Source organism: Lathyrus oleraceus, chromosome 2 (assembly GCF_024323335.1).
Source record: "Lathyrus oleraceus cultivar Zhongwan6 chromosome 2, CAAS_Psat_ZW6_1.0, whole genome shotgun sequence".
In the NCBI taxonomy this organism is placed as follows: Eukaryota; Viridiplantae; Streptophyta; class Magnoliopsida; order Fabales; family Fabaceae; genus Lathyrus; species Lathyrus oleraceus.
The window spans coordinates 438,773,116-438,780,326 of record NC_066580.1 but is presented as its reverse complement, the minus strand read 5'-3'; positions in this window follow the sequence as shown (position 1 = coordinate 438,780,326).

Below are 7,211 nucleotides of genomic sequence, written 5' to 3'. Positions count from 1 at the left end.
CACTCATTTTGAAATTGATACCACGAACTACGAGGTTTTGATCCCTCGATTTTATGTTGGTACGTAGGCATAAGTCCGAAGGTCTTGTCAAACACAAAAATATAATCAATGAATTCTTTTCTCATCCCCACACTCTATTTTTCTCAAACATCGTTTATACCAAACACACACACACACACATAAAAAAGGCTCCCTAGGAGTATCTAGGACACTTTGGATGCTAACACCTTCCCTCTGTGTAACCAACCCCCTTACCTGTAATCTCTGGTATTTTATTAGTTTTGATTTGAAAACTTCTTATCTTTGGGTTTTGTTCATACTTTTCCCTTTTCCTTTGGAAACAATAAAAGAACGGTGGTGACTCTGGTTTTATTGACGTTAAGCTTATCCATAGCTTGATGGTCATGAATTTACCTCTACAACCCCCATTCCCGAAAATGTATAAATAATTTACCGCTTTCATTTATTTTTATTGTATCAGTTGATTGTCAATTCCAAGATTAAAATCAACCCTTTTTAGAAAATAAAAATAAATAAATACTTGATTCAACGTCAAGCAATTTTCACAAAAAATTAGAACCATTTTCATATCCAGTTCTCTATCATTTTCAAAATATTCAAATCATTCCATCTGTGTCGATTCAAACGCAAATATTTAAAACTCGATCCAACAACGAGTGTCTTTTCCCTAATCAAATCCAAAATACTTAATCACAATTAAACACCATTTCATTAAAGATGAAAAAAGGGATGGTCTCGAGCCTTCGATTCCTCTCCTTAATTACCTGGATACAGGTAGCCTTACTCGGCCATTCGAGCAATTGTCATCTACTAAAAACTTCTAAGCCCCCGCCATATCCAAACTCTTTTCATAATCAAACTGTGAGTCAAACTCATTTTCGTAATAAACTTGGACAAAAAAGGAGGTGGTCTGGAGCCTTCCATTCCCTTCCCCGAGTACTTAGATACGAGTAGCCTTGCTCGGACATTCAAGTATTTGTCATCCGTCCAAAATACATTAAAACTATTTAAATCTTTTAACAATTACGGATGAAAAGGGAAATGGTCTAGAGCCTTATATTCCTCTCCTCGAGTACTTGGATACGAGTAGCCTTACTCGTCCATTCGAGTAATCATCATCTAACAAAATACTCAACTCATCAAACTTGTTTTCCGCTTTTGTGCGACCCTGAAAACATTTTCGGAAAAGAGTATGCAACATCTATTTTGATGCGAAACAAACAAAGACTGCAACCTCCAATAGTGAGTAGCAAGTAAAGGTTTAATCGCTCAAATGTGATTCAATCATCACTCTCTTTAAAAGCAATCCATCCAGTAGTTCTCTTTGGGTAGAACTCCATATGCCTTGAGTTCTTCATAACACCTGAAGATACGTAGGAGCAGGATTACGAAATCTTGCCAGGCACATTAATATTTAAAAACCCTAAGTCTTTCTTTTCTTCATTTCTTTTTATTTCTCAGTAAGTAGAAGATAACATTTAACATTAGCTAACACTCTATCGCAAATTTAACTAAGTGGTTCACGTTGAGTACAACGGACGTGAGGGGTGCTAATACCTTTCCCTTGCGTAACCGATTCCCGAACCAAAATTTGGTTGCGACGACCATTTTCTTTAAGTTGTTTTTTGTGGGTTTTATCAATATTTTCCCTTTCTTTCATTGTAATAAATAAAGTTCGGTGGCGACTCTGTTAGAACATCTTTTCTGCGAGCGTGCGAGTGTTTCGCGAAGGATCGCGTTTTTTCGAGATGCAACAACTTCTTCCAATCTTCAAGTCTCCTTTATATAGAAATATAAAAAAATCTGTTGGAGGGTAGAATTGGAATACTGAAATGCAGTTGACTTTTCATAAGAGTTTGCATACAAGCAAAAAAATAGTACAATAGTATTGTCCTTAGCCCACAAAATCAGGGTAATGACGGTAATGCTGATCTTATATATTCAAATGCTTATGATAAAATGATGTTGAAGCATGCTTAGAAGGATCAAGAGACAAGTTAATGGAATCTATAGAACCTTAGTCTTCAGAGTCTTGGCATAGTTCCTCCGAACCTGGTCTTCAGAATCTTCAGAACTTGAGTGTAGAATTTTGAAGGCAAACAAACTTTTAGAGGCTCTAACAATCAGAGTCACAGTCAGAAGCTTTAGCATAAACGTTCACAGAACCGTTGTCTAAGAGCTTTCTAGAACTTGAGAACATCTTGTAAAGCACTTGTATCTCCTCAAAGTCAGAGTGTGTTGATTCTAGAATTTGATGATGTCACACGTCATTGCTTCCGAGTTAAAACCTGTTAGCAAAAGCTACACACTAGATAAAAATCATTATTGTTCAAAATTGTTCTCTAAGAAATAATGCATTATTATCATCAAAACTAAAGGCCAGATGCAGAACCAAAATGTGTTCTAACAGAGTTTGCCTTGGTGAAGGTATTGTGGGGAGGACCTGTAGGTGGAAGCATGACTTGGGAGCTGGAGAGTCAGATGTGAGAGACGTACCCAACCTTGTTCCATTCAAAAATAAATTGAGGGCGCAAATTTCTTAAATGGGGGAGAGTTGTAACACCTCATTTTTCTGATTAGATATTTTAGTATAATTTATTTGATAGAATTATGTATTTTTAATAATTATTTTTATTGTTGGGTAGTTGTGGGGTATGTATCCTTGAATTAGAGGTATAGAGGGGTGATAGAAGTGAGTAGAAAAATTTAGAGTTGTTTTAGTAATTAAAAATAATGTTTAACTATTTTTATTATATTAAATAGTGAAAATATGAGTTTATTTAATTAATTGAGTAAATAAATTTTGAAATAATAAAATAATAAGAAAAAAAAGAGCGTGTAGATATTTTGAGGACAAGGTGGTAGTTACAAGGTTTAATTGAGGGTAGTATAGGGAAAGTCTAATGGGAGAAATTGGTTTACTAGAAAAAGTGAGAATTGGGAAAAAGGAGTCAGATTTGATCTTACCGTCATACCCCAAAATTTTCCCTTCCCTTTTTACTTTTCATTTAACCCATGACTTGAGATCCATATATACTCATTCATGTGCATCCTTCATTCATGGTTAACATTATTCAAGGTTCATGGCTGATAAAATCAAGTTTTACTTAAATATTATGGTATTACTCATCGTGAGGGTTGAAACTCTGATTGCTTGATTCCTTGGGACCTTAACTCTTAAGGCCTATATCTTGCCTCTCAGTTAGATACCCCAACCCTAATTCATGATCTTTGCTTCTATAGGATCTTGTTGCTTGACCTTATATGCATGAATTTGACTTTTGTACCCTAATGGTGGGTCAATGGCTTGATATGTATTTGGGGAGCATTGTGCTTGGTTTAAAACCCTAATCAGGGATAATTGGTGTTCAAGTTTCTTGTTTGGTTGACTTTTGGATTTGGGATTTATCAAAACCCTAGTCATTGATCTTGGAAGGTCATGAATCATGTGGTTCACTGTGAGGGGGTGGAAACCTTATTTTCTGACTATGGCGCCATCATCAGTGGGGTATACATTCAGGATTGAGGTTTCATCTGATTCATCTGGTCCATTATGGATGGTTCATGGGCTTAGAAGATTCATGGTCCCGATTCATTGATTGGGATTCATTCAAGGTTTTGCATGGTCATGATATGTTGCTTGGTTAGTATTCATCTGGTTTGATTCTTAGCATGGAATATTTCAGAGGCATTATGGTACCTATTCCACTGTCCATAATAAAATACACCTTTTTTACAACTGTTGACATTTTGGTTAACCAGTTGACCAAAGTCAACCATCTAACCAAAGTCATTTTCCAACCATTATCTTTTCTATACAATACATATCCATCCCAAACCATGCTCTTTACAAAGTCCATTTTTAATCTTGATTCATTTTCAAATTTTTAACCACTTTAAACCATGTTCATTCTATGTAATACATAAACCATCCGAAGTCATTCCCATTAATCCAAAACGCTCATTACATAATCCGATTTCATTCACAATCAACATCCAATCAATTTTCCAATTAAAATTTCAAACCAATCTCATTTCTAACCATTACATTCAAAAGTTCAATTACAAATTCCAAATACACTACGTTACGTTACAAAGCATATACCAAATATACAATTTCCATTCAAACAAAATTTAAACCAATTTTCAACATTACATTCCCCAATTTCTATACATACCATTTAAACCAATTTCCATTCAAAAAATACAAAAAAATTACAACCATTTACATAAATGCAATACACACCTCAATCCAAATACATATCATGCTACCGTCCCTAAGCCCCAAATTACCATTCTTTCTTCTTCTCCTAACCATCGTTCCATCTCATTTTTTTTCTGTTAAATTCTCCAATTCAGTTTTTCCTTCTCATATTCAAACCTTCCTCTTTCATTCTCACCACCGCCATGACTTCACTAGCTGCTTGTGGTGGATTACCTGCAGAAAGTGTTTAATTGTTGCTTGCAAATGAAAGCTGTTCAGTAACAGTGGATAGCCTGGTGTTTTGCTTCATACTTGTGTAGTGTTCTGCTTAGTAATATTCCCTTATATGCTAATGGCTTCTGATCATAAATTGCAAGTCATCAAAAATACTAACCGTTTACAACCTATGAACAACTTCGCAACAACACAAACGCGTAACTGAACTGAACCCCCTTCCAAAAATAACCCTGCAGCTCCATTTGTTCAAACCAAACCATGTACAATTCTCATAACAGCCTTATGCATCAATCCTGCAAGTCATCAAACATAGAGATAGCAAGCAGCAGACCATAAATTGCGGATCATTAACCAAGGCAGTGCATACAACATCAATAACAAGACACATTTCAACAAAGATTTTTCTTACTTGCATCTAACAAACACTGAATCGGGCAAATCAGTTAACAGTTCAACAAACCAGCAACTTATTTCATTAATAGAAACCGAGTTACATTAGTTTCAACAAACTCATAAATAACTTCAAAAAACAAATTGACCATTAACTAATATTTCCATTTAAAAGAACAATAGAACTTGACTGAGTATTTTCCAAAATAACGGCTTCATAATCACTTACAACTAACCATTCTAACATATCTCGATTAGAAAACTAACGCCTAACAATTAACAACATTTCACTACTAGCAGAATTTGTTTTCCACTGAGTTCTCAACATAACAGAAGGCTAATAGATTCCAAGTTAATAGATTATAACTGAACTTCACAGTTCCTAATAGAGTTAATCAACTCTAACAAACTTCTACTTAGAAAGATAACTGAGTTAACTCTACCCTAACAGAACTACCCGAGCTACCCAAATCCTCTAGATGTAGCAAACAAATCCTCTGGATGAAAACATTGCAGCCTCTAAATGTAGCAAACAAATCATCTGGATGAAAATTCAGCTAGAAGATTATCAGCTAAGTGAATATAATATTCTCATCTTCTGTGATAATACTTCAGCTATTTGTTTGTCTAAGAATCTCATTTTACATTTTTTAGCGAAGTATATTGAAATTAAACATCATTTTATCAGAGAATATGTTCATAAAGGTATTCTAAGCTTAAAATTTATTGATACAGATCATCAATGGGTTAATATCTTTACTAAACCCCTTATTGAGGACAGATTTGTTTTTATTATGAAGAATTTGAAAATGGAAATTTGTCCGGATTAAAATCTGAATATGTGCAAACTCTGAGGGAGGAAAGATGAGACTCTAAGACTTTTGTGTGTTTTCTGGTTAACTCTGAAATAGTTATCCCTCTGATAGTTAGATGGCTTTTTGACTTAGTAGGTCTAAGTCAGAATCCCTCTAGATTTCTCTTTATTTTGGACTCTCTTACATATCAATTTTTGTTTAAGCAATTTTTTTAAATGTTTTATTTTTTTTCTTGCTTAGATAATCGTTGGGAAAAATCTTTATTGGTTAAAACAAAATCTTACTTTAATACTCCATGTGGCTTTCTTATCTCCAAAGTTATCTAGTCTTTTCATCCTCTGTCATAGTATGTGGTGTTGCATAATTTATTTCTTGGGTTCCCAAGACAACTTTTCAGTTATCCTGTCATAATTGTTTTTTATTCCTCAAAAACTTTGTCTTCTCACTCTTTTTAAACACAACATTTCTCTCGTATTTGTTCAACTCTTCATTTTTTATCAACTCCTCAGTTTTTCAAACCCCTAATTCCTCTCTAGATCCCATAACTTCCTGCCCAATGTCTCTCAAAACCATAAGTTTTTGTTTTGAAGAAGTTTCAAAGACAAGATGGCGAAGGAGCTTAGTAGTAGTTGTTGTCAGAGTCAATAAGTTGTGCGATGCAATGGATTCACTAGTTTTCTAGTCGTCATAAGAGCCTAAATCCCTAATTTAAGTCCAAGGTATTGAGTCTTGAGTCTAGGTCTTAGGCTCAACTCATTTCTCCCCCTTTGTCATCAATCAAATGGTGAGAAATGGATTGAGTCTTGAGTCTAGGTCTTAGGTCTTAGGTATAATGTCCATACATCTAGAAGAAATTTATTTGTAATTTTGATGTTACATCAAATGAATGAAATTTCCTTATGATTTATTTGTGTTTTTGGTTTGTATTTTTTGTTTTGTTTTTGTTATGTTTTGTATCTTGTTATGTTTGTTTTATTATATGTTTTTGTTTGTTCTGTTATATGATTCTAAGTCTTAAATTCAGGGGGAGCTTGCACACCTAACTCTGAAATTTAAAACTAAGAATAAATGTTAAGCCTAGAAAATTTTGTTAGTCTAGAATCTAGGGGGAGCTTTCAAACCTAGCTCTAAACTTGAGATGATTGTGAGCAGAGAGCTTGCAAACCTCTCTCTGAACAATAAAGCTAATAAATTTTTGAAGTCTAAAACTCAGTGGGAACTTACAAACCTAATTCTGAATTTTAGCCGGCTTATCAGATTTGAGATCTTAAACTCAGGGAAGCTTGTAAACCTCACTTTATAGATTTAAGTTCAAGAAATAATTCTTAAAGTATAAAACTAAGATAAAGCTTACACACCTATCTCTGAAGTTTTATAACATTTGATTTCTTATTGAAGAAAAAAATTCATCAAAATACATGGATTTGTCATCATAAAAAATGGGGAGATTATAGGAATAAATATGGTTCTACAACTATCCTGAAGTTTAGATGATAACAAAATGTAAGAACAATTTTGTACTCTAATTAGTTTATTGAATGTGC